Source organism: Benincasa hispida, chromosome 4 (genome assembly GCF_027475165.1).
Source record: "Benincasa hispida cultivar pf3 chromosome 4, pf3_genome.v1.1, whole genome shotgun sequence".
Taxonomy (NCBI): Eukaryota; Viridiplantae; Streptophyta; class Magnoliopsida; order Cucurbitales; family Cucurbitaceae; genus Benincasa; species Benincasa hispida.
The window spans coordinates 40,467,542-40,483,056 of NC_143481.1; positions in this window are offsets into that span (position 1 = coordinate 40,467,542).

A 15,515-nucleotide genomic window follows, 5' to 3' on the forward strand; every position below is an offset into this window, starting at 1 on the left:
CCAAAGTATGCTTAATTTGAGTAGCAATAGGTTTTAGTTATAGCTATGGTTCGATTGCTAGGATTCTAGGATCACCCGATAGTAAAAGATAGTGAAACCTAAGGAATGGAAATGCATTAGGTTAGATTTAGAAAATTTAACTTAATGTCATAATCAATCCAAGAGCTTAATGCAATTAGCTTAAGTAAATAGGCTTGTGTGATATCTCTTAGTTAATTTAGGAATTGATATCCACATTGGTTTTTTCTAGGGAGTTTGTCTAAATTTTCATACATGCGATTAGGCTTGAGAAGTAGATAACTATGAACAATTACATAATAAATCAATGAACTAATCTATAAATAGCCCAAGAGTCTCTTAATCAGTGAAGATAACCCTTGTTCGCTGTCTCTCTCTATTAATTTATCTTACTTTCCTGCATTTAGTTTTCCTGTTAAATCAAACTACAAACCCCATATTGGATTTATTATCCTAAATCTCATAGTTTGTAATTTGTAGATACAAATAATTTAGTTAATAAAATAAGAACTATTTTATTTGACATTTAGATTGCATTAACTCAAAGCAATAAATTATGATTCTAGGTTGTTTAATGTAACTTGAATAATATATGGTATACATACAAATAGATCATGTTCAAGCAATAACTTAAAAGATCTACGATACATGGATAAGGTTGGGTGTCTTACCTTGATGAAAATATGGATACGGCCCACTTTGTAACTGTTACATGAGTTATAAGTGTTAAGACAATATGATCCATATCGTTCATGTGAAGATATGTGAGTGGGGATATCCTATATAAAGAGTTTATATAAGACCGGACCGCGAAATGATTGGTTTCTAAACCATTACTTGAAGAGACTAACATTTCACTAGGATGACCATAGGTAACTTAACCTTAATTTTGAGTGAGTTGTGAAATTCTGTTTATGAGAACAATCCTTTGATCTGTATGGATGAGAGTGGCCAGTTTTACCGACTCAATATGTCTACCGTTTGGGGATTTTTCTAAGTAGGGAGTTGGGAACACTTCTACGCAAGATGAAATTCACTCATTCCGTCGTTAGGGAAAGTAGATGAATTGTTCCCTTAATAACTAATTTCGGGTCTTCAATAATACGGCCTCACCCTCTCATTGGCTTAAGAGGGATTAGTTTATAATTGGATTATAGATTGTTTGTTCATTAGAGGGATTAGTGGTACTTAAAGAGTTAGATGTAACTATAGGGGTAAAAAAGTAATTTAACCTAGCTGTAGTTATGAGCAATTCGTGAAGGGTCAACTTACTATTGATTGTTTAAATCCATGGACACAAAAATATATTTACAATGCGAAGAGTGTAGCTGTCGAACTTTAGTAGAGTAATCAATAGTTAATGAATATTGATTAATCTAATTAAAGAGTTTAATTAATTACTCTCGTATCATTGAAGCTTTGATTTGTAGGTCCATAAGGTCCCCTTATTAACTCAATAAAGATAGAAACAAGGAAAGATTGTTTTTGGAATAATTTAAAATGTTCAAATTATTTAAGAGAACTTAAGCTATTAATTATTGATTAATATAAAGTATAATGTATATTGATACATTATAATATATATAGTTCATTATAAATATGATTTATAACTATATAATATGCTAAAGATAACTATTTGAGTGCAATTCAAATATTATTTTTATAAATATTATAGGTTAAAACTTAATGTAAATTTGTTCATATTAAAACTATAGCTTATAAGAGAGAGTTGCATTTTAATATGATTATAATGCATATAATATGGTTTATTAAATAGTTAGTTAACCATATTATGTAAATATTATATTATTAGTACTAATTCTAATATAATATTAAAACAACTCCTTATGATAGGGGAGTTATTTTTGCCGAATGTGAGAGGGTAACTCCCTCTCCCTCACTCTTCTCCTTTATCAAAAACACAAAATACAAAAGATTGACACAGAAAAGAAGCTCTCTCTAAAAAAAAATTGTCCTGGAGAATTCTGTATGCAATTTTACACATTCCCTGCTAAAAACATTGTTGAAGCCTATACTTCTATTTCTTGTATCCTGAGAATAACAAGGTATTCGAGTGGTGGGGTCCCTGCTGAAGGTTTTTCACTATTCGTAGAGAGGCGAGTAAAGTTCCTGTATACATACATTTCAAGAGGAATTGCGTGAAGAGGTTTTTCGTCAAGCATGTTTAGAACTCCAATATTTATCTTGTAATTTTTTAGCATGTTTGCTTCTCTGCATTTCACAATTCTTCAAATTGAATTTCAAATTATATGGTGTTCACTCGTTTCTGTGAGGAATTCGATTCCTTCACCCCTCTAGATTTTACTACTTTCTAAATACTAATTTAGTTTAGAGAGATTTTATCTTAGGGTTCCCTATGGTTCAACCCATTCTTACTACTGATACTGCTGGATGAACACCATCACGCAGTGGAAGAAATCAGGATCTATAAGCATTCTAATTCATTAATTTTGGTTGAAAAGAAACATGCTAAAATAGAGTATAAAGGGTTTCAAGAACATACCTTGGCCGAACCAACGAAATCTCCATTTTCAGCTACAAAATCCTCTGAATCCTTGTGTAGACCACCACAAGATCTTCCCTACTATCCTCTTGGTGCTCTAGATGGAGTTCTGGGACTCAAAATAAGTTGGAATCAAAGGGAATATAGAGAAAACTCACTGAACAGATCCCATTGAAGAACACCTTCTTCATCCGAATTTTTCAGCAAAAATTCAGTCGATTCTCCTTCCTTTCTTCACTCCAATCTCTTCAATATATTGCAGACTATCATGCAAAGAGATTTGCTGCATGGAATGCAACTCATGCTTGGAGTAAAGCAAAGGAGTAGGTGGTGGGTTCCAAGTAAGCTAGTTGAAGATGAAATGAAAACCCCATTTTTCATGTTTTATGTAATTTTCAATTTTCAAAATCCATTTTGATTTTAAAATAATATTTTATTTCTAAAATAATAATTTATTAATTTTACAAATTAATTTTCCAATAAAATTAATAAATAATAATTTAAACAATTTAAATAATTCTAATTAATTTAATATCCAATATTAAATTAATTTTTACACAAATTCATCTTCATATATTTAAATCATATTTAAATATATTTTCTCCAATTCCTTTTGATTCTAATTTGAACGTTTTAAATTAACTTATCACACTACTTTAGAGCTATCCATTTCTAAGCTAGTAGGGGGACCTCATGGACCTACAGATCATGGGCTCCAACGATCCGAGATTAATCAACTAAACTCATAGACCGATCTAACCCACATTCGTTAACTAATGGGTCACTCCACTAAAACCTATAGCTGAACTCCTCTCACTGTAGATATATTATGTCCACTTGATATAACCATGATTAGTAAGTTAACCCTTCACAGGTTGTTCGTAATAACGGCTAGGTCAAATCTCTGTTTTACCCCCGAAATTACCTCTTGTTCCTTAAGTCCCACTGATCCCCTAATGAACAATTGTTTTGTGATCTAATCACAAAACTGAGTCTCTCTCATTAGGACGGGATTCCTTGTTCAAGCCTCAGAATCAACACTTAAGGGAACAGCCTCTCTACTATCCCTAAAGCAGGTAGCTTGCACCCTATGTCCCTAGCTATCTATCCAGTCTTACCCCTGAAATGAAAGTCATATTGGGTCAGCGTTGTTAATTCAACCCTCACCTATGCAAATCTAAGGGCAATCCCAGATAAACAAGAGTTCATAGTTAGCTCAGGATTAAGGTCAAGTTACCTAGGTCATCGCTTTGAAATAGTCAGTCTTAAACAGTAAACAGCATTAAAAAATAAGAGTGACTCATTTCATGGTCCGATCTTGTACAAACTCTTTTGCATAATGACACCCTCACTCCTCATGTCCAACATGAACGAATTAGGATCATTTTGTTTGTAGCACTTTACAACTCCTTGTAACAACTACAGAGCAGGTCGTATCCAATAGTGCTACCAGAATAAGGTACCCAACCTTATCCATGTACTATAGATCATTTTGACTACTTACTTACCTGATCCACTTTTATGTCTCCACATAAAGTTCAAGTACTCATCCAATAGTCAAGAGACTTTTAGGTTTATTGGATTTCTATTCAAGTAATAGATCTATTCAATAACACTTTTATTGAATTTTCAGAAGAAGCTCCATTGTTTACATACCACGAGTTTTAGGACATAAAACCCAACAGATACTACTCGTTAATTGAAGTTCTTGATTGGTGAAATATAAGTTTTATTTGATTGACAAAGAGAGATTTACAATGTCCCTACTTTTCGTCTTTCACAAAATCATGAGGATTTATGTCCAAAGTGTACAATACTATATCATTGTAGAGATCTATGGAGGGTAATTGTCCCTCAAAGTGGTATTAGAGTTATGCTACTAACTTAGCTATATCGGTAGACTCCTCAAGTGCCGAACAAATATGTAGTAGTCATGATGTGATCCTTAGTTGAACTCTAATAGATAGATAGGAAATTAGTAACTTTTTCTCAAAATGTTATGACTAACTTACAAAATCAAGATGTGATCTGAAATACTTCACCAATTTGATTCACATATTCCCTTCCTGAAAAGAGTAATCATGAATACCTTTTTCTTATTAGATCGAATTTACAACACATCGAGATTTTTAGCGCAATCTCATATCTTTAATATTCCATCAAGTTGCTCTTGAATTAGGTATGAAGAGGTTGGTTAAGAATGTAACTTTTAGGTCATCGGGTAAAAAAAAAAGGAGGTTGGTTAAGAATGTAACTTTTAGGTCATCGGGTAAAAAAAAAAGGAGGTTGGTTAAGAATGTAACTTTCAAGACATCCGTTAAAAGAAGGATAAAAAAATAATAAAATAATAAAAATAATATTAAAAAAAAAACACAGAGTTTAGCGTCGAAGGATTTTTTACCTCTTTTTTAGCCTTTTTGCTTTTAAAATAATATTCCACTTTACTTTAAAAGAGCCAACATAAAAATTCTAGCCTTTTTTTCTTTTTAACAGAATTCTGACTTTTATTAAAGAAACATTTATGGAAACCACCAATTCCACTTTATTTCAAAAGACCCAAAATCAAAACTCTAGCTTTTTTGAAAAAACAAAATTCTAAATTTTATTGTATGGAAACCATCCATATCAATTCAAATTTAAAATATGCTTATTTTTATAAAATTTTTAAAAACAATAGAATCTCATCCCAAAGGAAATTTTTATCCTCAAAATTCATTAAGATGGAACTTCTCTTTTTGAAATCAAATATAATTAAAAATAAATTATTATATTATAAATTTAGTCTCTATTATTTAGAGAAAATTGAAATTCTGTATCTATAATTTAAAAGTAGGAATTCATCTCTATTATGGTTTGATAAACATCTCAGAAATAGTCTCAGATTTAATCAAATCATGCATAAAGATGAAATTTTTTATAAGGCCCATATTTGTAATTTAACCTACAAAAATTAAGATATTATACACAAAACGAATAATAAGAAAGAGCAAATTCTTAACCACTAATCTTAAATGTCCATATGAAGAAAAGGTTGAGCTTTAGCTTAGCTTAAAATTATTCAACTTTTTTATTCCAAATTTACCTTTTATTTATTTGTTTTATTCTTATTAACAAAATTCTTTTGTTTGAATTCTTGGAAAATTATTTCAAATGGTAAATCGGTTGAAAATATTTACAAGATATAGCAAAAGTTTAGAACTATCATTGATAGACACGGATAGACTTTTATCTAGATATCAACGTTTATCATTAATAGTTTTAAAATTTTTCCATATTTTGTAAATATTTTAGTTCATTTTTTTATATTTAAAAACCGTCCTTGATTCTTTCTATTATTAGATTTCGCATGAATGAAATATACCCAAAAATAAAAGGAGTCGAATTAATCTTAAATAGGACGATAATACAATATTCTTAAAATGGTTATGAGGAAAGCTGGTCTTTGTATTAGGTGCGTGGCGGTGGTGGTTGGTTGAGGAGGGAAGAGCTCCCCCTTCAACAAAGTTTGGCTATTGGTGCCCAAGCCTTGGTTAGCTGGGTCGGTCGGTCGGTAGCCCGTGGTGTTTTCATATTGCGCATGTCATCATGTGCTTGAGACAACGAGAAGTGGTCGACATCCTTAAAAATGATTAAAAAAAAAAAAAATTTGTTCATAGAAAAAGTTATCACCAATTTTTTTTATGATGTGATTGGACATAAAAATTAGAGTCGAATTTGGGAGTCATTTGTGTAGGAGAATGTGTTAATATTCTACAACACCTGTTAAGAGAAAATCGGTGATCAAATTTTTTTTTTATATATATATTTTAAAAAATATCTTATTTTACTTCTCATTTCTTTATTTGGAGTCATGATCCTATAAAATGAGTGGAAACAATCCAATAACGTAGCTATATTAGAAGTTATGAAAAATTCTTTACCTAAAAAATGTGAAAAAATTTCTCAAATCCGTCCTAAGAATAACCTTTTAATAAAGAAAGTTTGTATTCTAAAAACATTAATTAAATTTATTTTTTCTTGAAATCGAATTTCGAATTCCTAAGATTTTAATCTCTCATCTCAAAAATTCTAGAAACTCAAACTCCCAAATTAAATTTCGTTATAAGAATCATTTTAAAGAGAAAACGGTCTTAAAAACCAAATTCTTAAATAAAAAAGTTTAGAAAACATTTTGAAATAATATATTAGTTTTTAAATGTTCAAAAGCACACAAATGCAATTTAAAATATTTTGCAAATAACATTTTTTTTTAAAAAAAAGAGAGAGCAAAAAAATGTAAAAAAACATTACAGAAATGTTAAACTAGAAATAAAAATCACCTTAATCAAAAGGTTATAAAAGCAATAATAAAAATGTAAAAAACATTACAGAAATGTTAAACTAGAAATAAAAATCACCTTAATCAAAAAATATTGTAGACGACCTCGGACTTTAAAGAATTGATTATCACTTCAAGAAATCTAAAAAACCATATTCCCAAATTTTCTAGATTTTTTCACCAACTTTTTTTATAAGATACAAGTAAGAATTGTGAGTATTAGAATAATAATACTGCCTATCATAACACAAATACATTAAAATAACAATATAGTGAATGTGAACTTAAAAGAATGGTGAAGTACAATATTTGAAATAAAATAAATATCAATACAAAATTGAAAATACTAAACAAAAATACGAAATTAAGAACTTTCTAAAAAATTTGAAATTAAGCAAAATAAACATATAAGAAAGAACTAGAAATAAACTAAGAATAATTAAAAAAAAAAAAAAAAACTAAATTTTATTATGAATATTCTAAATTATATTTGAATATTATTAATATTAGATGTCCATAACATTCTTAGTTACAAATTCATCCACAAACCTCTCCATTAACCTTCATAACTTTCTTGTCTTCTCTTTATATTTGGTCTTGTAACCATTATTATCACAACTCTATGAATAGAGTTTGTAGAGATCATTGTATATGTTAAGGGCGATGCCCTAAATCTTGTAAGGCCCTATAGTTTGTAAATGTTTTGAACTCATTGTTTATTTAATAAAATATATGATATTTTATTCATGCTTTAGTTGCATTAACCACAAACTAATAAACTAACATCCAAGGTTAGCTTATAGCTTAAACATGTATCTAAAGACATACGGGTGGATCATGTTTAAGTAATAACCTAAATGGTCTATAGTAGATGGATAAGCCTGGATACCTTATCTTGGTGACACTACGAGTATGACATGCTTTGTATGTGTTACAATTGTTGTAAAGTGCTACAAATGATATGATCCTGATCATTTATGTACAGACATGTAAGTGAATATATTCTATACAAATGAGTTTGTATAAGACCGGATCACGAAATGTTTAGTCTCATTATATAACGTTATTCATAATAGAGACTTACATTTCACCAAGATGACCATAGGTAACATGACCTGAATCCTAAGTGAGTTATGAACTCCTGCCTACGAGGGCGATCCTTTGATTTGTATGGGTGAAAGTTGTCAGATCTCTAACTCAACAAACCTACCATTTTGAGGATTCATCTGATTGGGGAGTTGGGAACACAACTACATAAAAAGAAATTCACTCCTTCTCCAAGGTCGGGGTAAGTAGATAAATTGCTTCTTCAATGGCTGATTCCGGGGCTTAAACAATGTGGCGTCACACCCTCTCTTGGCCCGAGAGGGGTTTAGTCATAGTTAGACTATGATCTATTGTTCATTAAAAGAATCAGTGGTACTTAAAGAGTTAGATGTAACTACAAGAGCAAAAGGATAATTTTGGTCCAATTATACTTACGAGTAATTTGTGAAGGGTCATCATACTGTTGATTATTTATATCCAATGGGCACAGAAATATATCTGTAGTGCGAAGAGTGCATCTGTCGGTCTTTAGTGGAGTGTCTGACAGTTAATGGATGGTGAATAATTTAATTAAAGAGTTTGAATAAGTATTCATATACCGTTGGAGCTTCAAACTACGAGTCCATGAGGTCCCTTTGGTAGCTCAATAGGATAAAATGAGAATCATTTTTGAATTAATTTGAATTGTTCAAATTAATTGAGGGATTTAATTATATATGATATAATTGAGTTATTTTAATTATATGTGATGTAATTATTATAATATATTTGGTACATTATAGCATTTGAAAGAGAAAATAAATATTTGAATAAGATTCAAATATTAATTTTATGAATTGAATTCATAATTGTTAAATTTAATATAAATGTGATTTATTAAATGTCATATGAGAGAGAAAAGAAACTATAGGTTATATTTAGCTTATAAGTTATATTTGATATAACATGTAGTTTAATATATATTATGATAAGCTAGTTAGCATGTTTATGTATATTAAATATTTATTTTATATAAATTAATTTTATTATTTATATATTAAAATTAATCTATTTGAATTGAGGGAGTTACAACTCCCTCCCTCTTCTCTCCAGTCACGTAAGTGGGTTGTTGAAGTTTTATGGGCATTTGATAGGAGAGAGTCTCCTTCATCGGGCAAGAGAAGGGAAGTAAAAAAGATAGACATTATTGAACAGAGAAAATAATATGTAAGTTTCTCAAAAATTCCTTTCCCTTCTCTCTTCTCTCAAATCATTCCATCATCATTCCAAAATCATCAAAGCCCACCACTCCTGAGTTCTTTACTTGAGAATACCAAGGTCGCCAATGTGGTAGTGCCCGTTGTCAGTTCGAGGGAATCTTGAAGTTCTGTCTTCAAAGGTAAGGGTTTGAAACCCTAGGTATTCTTTTTATGAGTATGTTGTAATTTATGTAAATGCATATTTTTTGCTTTCTTTTTTATAAAATATTTTATTCTATAAAAAATGGAGATTGGGACGATCTCGCTTCCGCTCAAGGTTCTCTTTAATGAGATCCTTCAGTTGGTATCAGAGACAGATTGTTGGTTTACTGATCCCAAATTCCATTTTTTATTGCATTTAATTTTATAGTGCTTGTGGGTTTGTCATTTCTACATTTTGTTCATGATTCGTGTGATGAATGGTTTTTTGATGAATGTGATTTTGTTGATGGATGCTTCAAGATAGGATACTTAGTTTTAAGGTTTTATTCTTTTACAAATTTTGTTTGTAAAGGCCCTTGTTTTGGGCATATTTCTATAATAGAGTCTGTATTTAAAGTTTTGATTCGCTCATGTTGTTCCCAGTGAGCTTCAAAGTGGTTTTTTAAAGCACTACATCAATGAGGAAGAAAGCATCTCTACCAGATCGTGTAGCTTTTGTTACTCGATCGTGTAGCCTTTGCTACAAGATCATGCAACAAGTTAGTGCAGTTTTTACTACAATGTTTACTACACGATCACTGCAGAGAGTTCCATGATGGACGGTTCGGTTCGAGCGGTTCAAAGCCTGGTTCATTTATTTCAAACCAGATAGTTCTTGTTCTTGTAATAATTAGCTTTTAAGTTCCTTTTAAGTGTTCTATCCCAGTTCATTAATTGTTAGTTTTAAAAATACGTATGATGTATGTTTTTCCTTATATGTCATATTGTATGTCATATAGTTTAAAAACCCACTATAGGTTATGCATTTATATTCATGCATCATTTTATATTATAATTATTATAATATATGTATATGCATGATTTAAATTATATAGCATGTTCATGCATCATATAATATAAATGTTATAGTATATGTATGCATGCATTTGTAGCATATCCATGCATCATTTATATTATAATTGTTATAATATATGGTTGAATGAATGTATGGAAGTATGCTATTAATTGATCCATTACCTTGTTATATTATTGTTATATATGTTAGTAATGAATTAAGATTGCATGTAGCATGATACTACCTTAGGCTAATTTATAAATATTATGATTAACAAGAGTATGTCAAGCATGAATGTTTTAATTGTTTCATTTATTTATAATCGTTATAACTAAATAAAATTATAATTAAAATCAATAATTAGAGTTGCATACAAACTTCAGGTTATAATCATCGTTTTAAAATTGTTTTAAAATATGATTGAGATAGACCTAAGTTCATATTTCTAATAGAATTAGAAATCTTAGTTTAATCTTTTAATCAATTTAATAGGATTAAATTGATTCTTAATAAAAGATTAAATATGTAACAAATGTATCTATAAAGGACCTTTTATCTAAGGCGGGTTATGTCTAGGCTGGGGTACTTAAGTTGACGGAAACGTCACACCCCTACCTGGAAACCTACTTGGAAAAGTGAATTAGATAGATTTGTTACATGCATACAAGTTTGATTAAAGTCTATTAAAGAGTTTAATGAGACTTCAATCAAAATGGTTTAATCATCAAAGTTAAGTGTTGTTTTTTGAGCAAATTAAATGTTCACTTAGTTAAAATCAATAGCCGGGTTTTTTCTACGTTAATTAACCCTAGTAAAACACTCAGTGGGAGGAAAATGGGATATATGATACTTCACTTTATCCTTTATACGTTTCTCCCTATAAATTCATACCGTGAGATCTACACTCGACCTTGAGGCATCATGAGTGTCCCCCTATGGGTGGCATTTTGGGTAGGTCAATAACAAGGTGAATGGAGAGAGTGTTTATAGTAAGTGCGAGTGGGACGTGTAACAGCACATCCCTCGGTCTCTCTCATCAGATTAAATAAAAGTTTTATTGATCGCCTCGTGGCATCATGGGTGTCTCCCTAAAGGATGGCAAAATTGCATGACACTTTATTCAATCTCTAGAAATGGATAGGGTTGCTTTAGTTTCATGTCCCAATCGGTTTTTTCCTACGATTGGCTCATTGAGGCAGAACTCTAAAACCTAAAATGAGGAGTTAAACTAACAAGAATTGTTAAGAAAGTTAACAGATTTTGGATCGAACAAAGGTGACTGTTAGTCACAGTAACAAGGTGTTGTTTCTGTCTAATGATTGAGAATGTCTCATTTCAGTGAAGGGATACTTGATCACCCTACGATGACTTTTGTCCTGCCTCACTGAAACATCATTGCAAAAGTTAAATGTCACTTAGGTTACATTAAAATTTTTGCTAAAATTGATTGGTTTTTTGAGTGGTTTAATGCAAAGTAAATTAATTATAAATAATTTGTTCTTTTTTTAGGAATTATTTTATTATGGCTACCGCTATATTAAACTTGCTCATCATTGATAAATTAACAAGAGAAAATTACACTAGGTTGAAAAACACAATCAACACAATACTGATTATCGATGATATTCGTTTTGTCCTCATAGAGGATTGTCCTCCCATTTCAGCTCTCAATCCTACTTGAAACGTTTGGAAAGCTTACGAACGTTGGACACGAGCAAACGATAAGGCTCAAGCGTATATCTTGGCAAGTCTTAACGAAGTCTTAGCCTAGAAGCATGAGCCCATACTCACAGCCCGTGAGATCATAGAGTCCCTAAGAAGAATGTTCGGACAACCATCTACACAATTTAGGCACGACACTCTGGAACAAATCTTCAATGCCCGTATGCAAGAAGGGACATCTGTTCGAGAACATGTTCTCAACATGATAGTCCACTTCCACGTGGCGGAGATGAATGGGTCCAGCATCGATGAATCCAGTCAGGTTAGCTTCATTTGGAATCTTTGTCTGAAAGTTTGCTTCATTTTCGTAGCAATGCTGTTTTGAACAGAATTGATTACAACTTGACCACTCTACTCAATGAGTTACAAACCTTCCAATCCTTGATGAAAAGCAAGGAACAGAAGAAAGAAGCAAATGTTGCTTCATCTTCTAAGAAGTTCAACAGAGGCTTGACCTCTGGGACTAAGTATGTACTTTTTTCCTCCGGCACCAAAAAGTGAAAGAAGAAGAAGGGTGGAAAGGGTAAAGTTAACCCTGTAGTTGTTGCTCAAAAGGGCAAAAGACTAATCAATTCTACAAAGGGAATCTGTTTCTATTGCAACCAAGATAGGCATTGGAAGAGGAACTGCCCCAAATACTTGGCAGAAAAGAAGAAGACCAAGCAAGGTAAATATGATTTACTTGTATTTGAAACCTGCTTAGTGGAGAATGATGATTCTGCCTGGATTATAGATTATGGGACCACTAACCACGTTTGTTCTTTATTTCAGGGAATTAGTTTCTCCAGGCAACTAAATGCTGGTGAGATGACGATGCGGGTTGGAACTATGTATGTCGTCTCGGCTGTGGCAGTGGGAGGTCTCCAGTTGACTTTACAGAACAAATTTCTTATTTTAAAAAATATATTAAACAATCTTATACTATCAACTTTCTTTTAAATAAAGTTTTTATTTATAAGAATGGTGTTGATATTTGTTCTGCAAAACTAGAAAATAATCATTATGTACTAGACCATTAGCAATTACTGCCCTCCATAACACAGAAATGTTTAAGACTGCAGTAACTCAACAAAAAGGCTTAAAATTTCTCCTAAAAAAATGTCCAACTTTGGCATCTAAGACTAGGACTCATCAATCTCAATAGGATTGAGAGATTGGTGAAGAATGGACTTCTAAATGAGTTAGAAGAAAATTCTTTACCTGTGTATGAGTCTTGCTTTGAAGGAAAAATGACTAAAAGATCTTTTACTAGAAAGGTGTTGGGGTTGATACCCTAAAGTCTCGTGTCCTGTAGTTTGTAAACAGTATGTACGAACATTTGTGTTATTAATATATGATATTTACTTCACATCTTGTATTTTACTCAGTTAATTGTTTTATTTGCTTTACCACAAACCAATAAACATAAAATACCTGGTTATCTGTATGTGACTCAAGTATGTATGTGGTGACATACAAGTGGATCATGTCTTGAGTGATAACCAAAATGGTCTGTAGTAAATAGATAAGGGAGGAAAACCTTATCCTGGTAATGTTATGGACGCAGCCTGTTTTGTGGAATGGTGACAAGTGTTGTGACTTGTCACAGATGGTCTGATCCTGATCATTCGTGTTGGGGACATGCAAGCGGGGGCATCCTATACAAAGAGTTTGTATAAGACCTGACCACGAAGTGTTAATGTCTTGTTATATAACACCGTTCATGACAGAGACTTCACTTCACTAGGATGACCATAGGTAATATAACCTCAATCCTGAGTGAGTTGGGAACTCCTACATTGAGGGTGGTTCTTTGATTTGTATGGGTGCAAGTGGCCAGGTCGCCGATTCAAACCTACCATTTTCGAGATTCGTCTGATTTGGGAGCTGGGAACTCAGCTACACAAGATGAAATTCACTCTTTCCCCGAGGCAAGGGTAAATAGATAGATGGCTCCCTTAAGGGCTGATTCTAGGGCTTGAACGATGTGGCGCCACACACCTTTTCTTGGCCCGAGAGGTGTTCACACATAGTTGGACTATGTTATATTGTTCATTAGAGGAATCAGTGGTACTTAAGGAGTGAGATGTAACTACAAAGGCAAAACGGTTAATTGGCCCAGCTGTACTTACAAGCATCTGTGAAGGGTCATCGTACTCATAATTGGTTATATCTTATGGACACAAAAATATATCTGTGGTAAGAAGAGTTCAGTTGTTGGTCTTTAGTGGAATCACTGATAGTTAACGGATGATGGATCTCGTGACTAAAGAGTTTAGTCAGCTATTCATGTACCGTTGGAGCTTCGAGCCACAGATCCATTAGTCACCTGGGTAGCTTGGATAAAGTGAGAACCAGTGTTTAGGTTAATTTGAAATGTTCAAATTGATAAGAGGAAGTTCAATTATATATGATATAATTGGACTGGTTAATTATATATGGTATAATTGGCTAAATATATGAGATACATTATTTTGGAAGAAATTAGATATAAATTGATTTATATCAAGTAGAGAAGAAAATACTATAGTAGATATATGATATCAAACTATAGGATATTAAATAAATTAATTAATTAATTATATGATAATAAACTAATTTGTCCACATTCGGATGTAGGAAGTGGGTTGCGTCGGTTATGGTAATCGGCGAGTTAAAAAATGAAAATCGTTTTCATTTTTCACAATCGTGCATTCATATTTTTCGTCTACGCCCTAAAAGAATTCGTGAAAGTAATCGCGAGAGCCTATACGATAGAAGCTCGTCCGTCTAAACGATTGTCTACCTCATGTTTTCTCAAAACGATCGTATACGTTTTTCCTAAACGATCGTTCAACCTTTCATACACGATCGTGTAGCTCTTCTATATGGTAAACATTTTCGCTATACGATAGCAAAGTTCCATCTCCCACTTGCTTATCATCTACACGACGTGTTGTCCTCCGTCCTCTACCAAACTCACCAAAGCCCACTCTTTAGGTTTTCACGCCGAGGATACCTGGGTTTCACTTGTGGTGGTGTCGTCCCCACTGCAATGTTCATATTGTACTGATCGTGATGTTGCAGTCGACATATAGCCGGGTGTTGGTAGATCCGTTTGAGGGTTTTCGCTGCTTAGGGTTCAGACGTGCAAAAAGAGTCTTCAACTAGTATGAACCCTTTCCCTCTTATTCATTGTGTCTTGAGCATGCCGATAATTAGGTTTATATGCATAACTGTTAGTATTAAATATATATCTTTTGTGTTTCGGTCCCTTTGAAATCGTAGCAATATGAACCCGCTCATGGAACTCTCGGTATGAGATCCTTCAAAAGGGTCACAAGGCCAAACAACCTCTAGAGCTAATACATTTAGACCTCTATGGTCCAATGAATGTCAAAGCAAGGGGGGTTATGAATATTTCATCACCTTTACTGATGATTTTTCAAGATATGGGTATGTTTATTTAATGCAACATAAGTCTGAATCTTTTGAAAAGTTCAAAGAATTCAAGGCCGAAGTTGAAAATACATTAAACAGAATGATTAAAATATTTCAATCTGATTGAGGTGGAGAGTTCATGGATTTAACATTCTAGAACTATTTATTAGAACATGGTAGTATCCCAACTCTCAGCACTTGGTACACCTCAGCAGAATGGTGTATCAAAAAGGAGAAATTGAACCCTGTTGG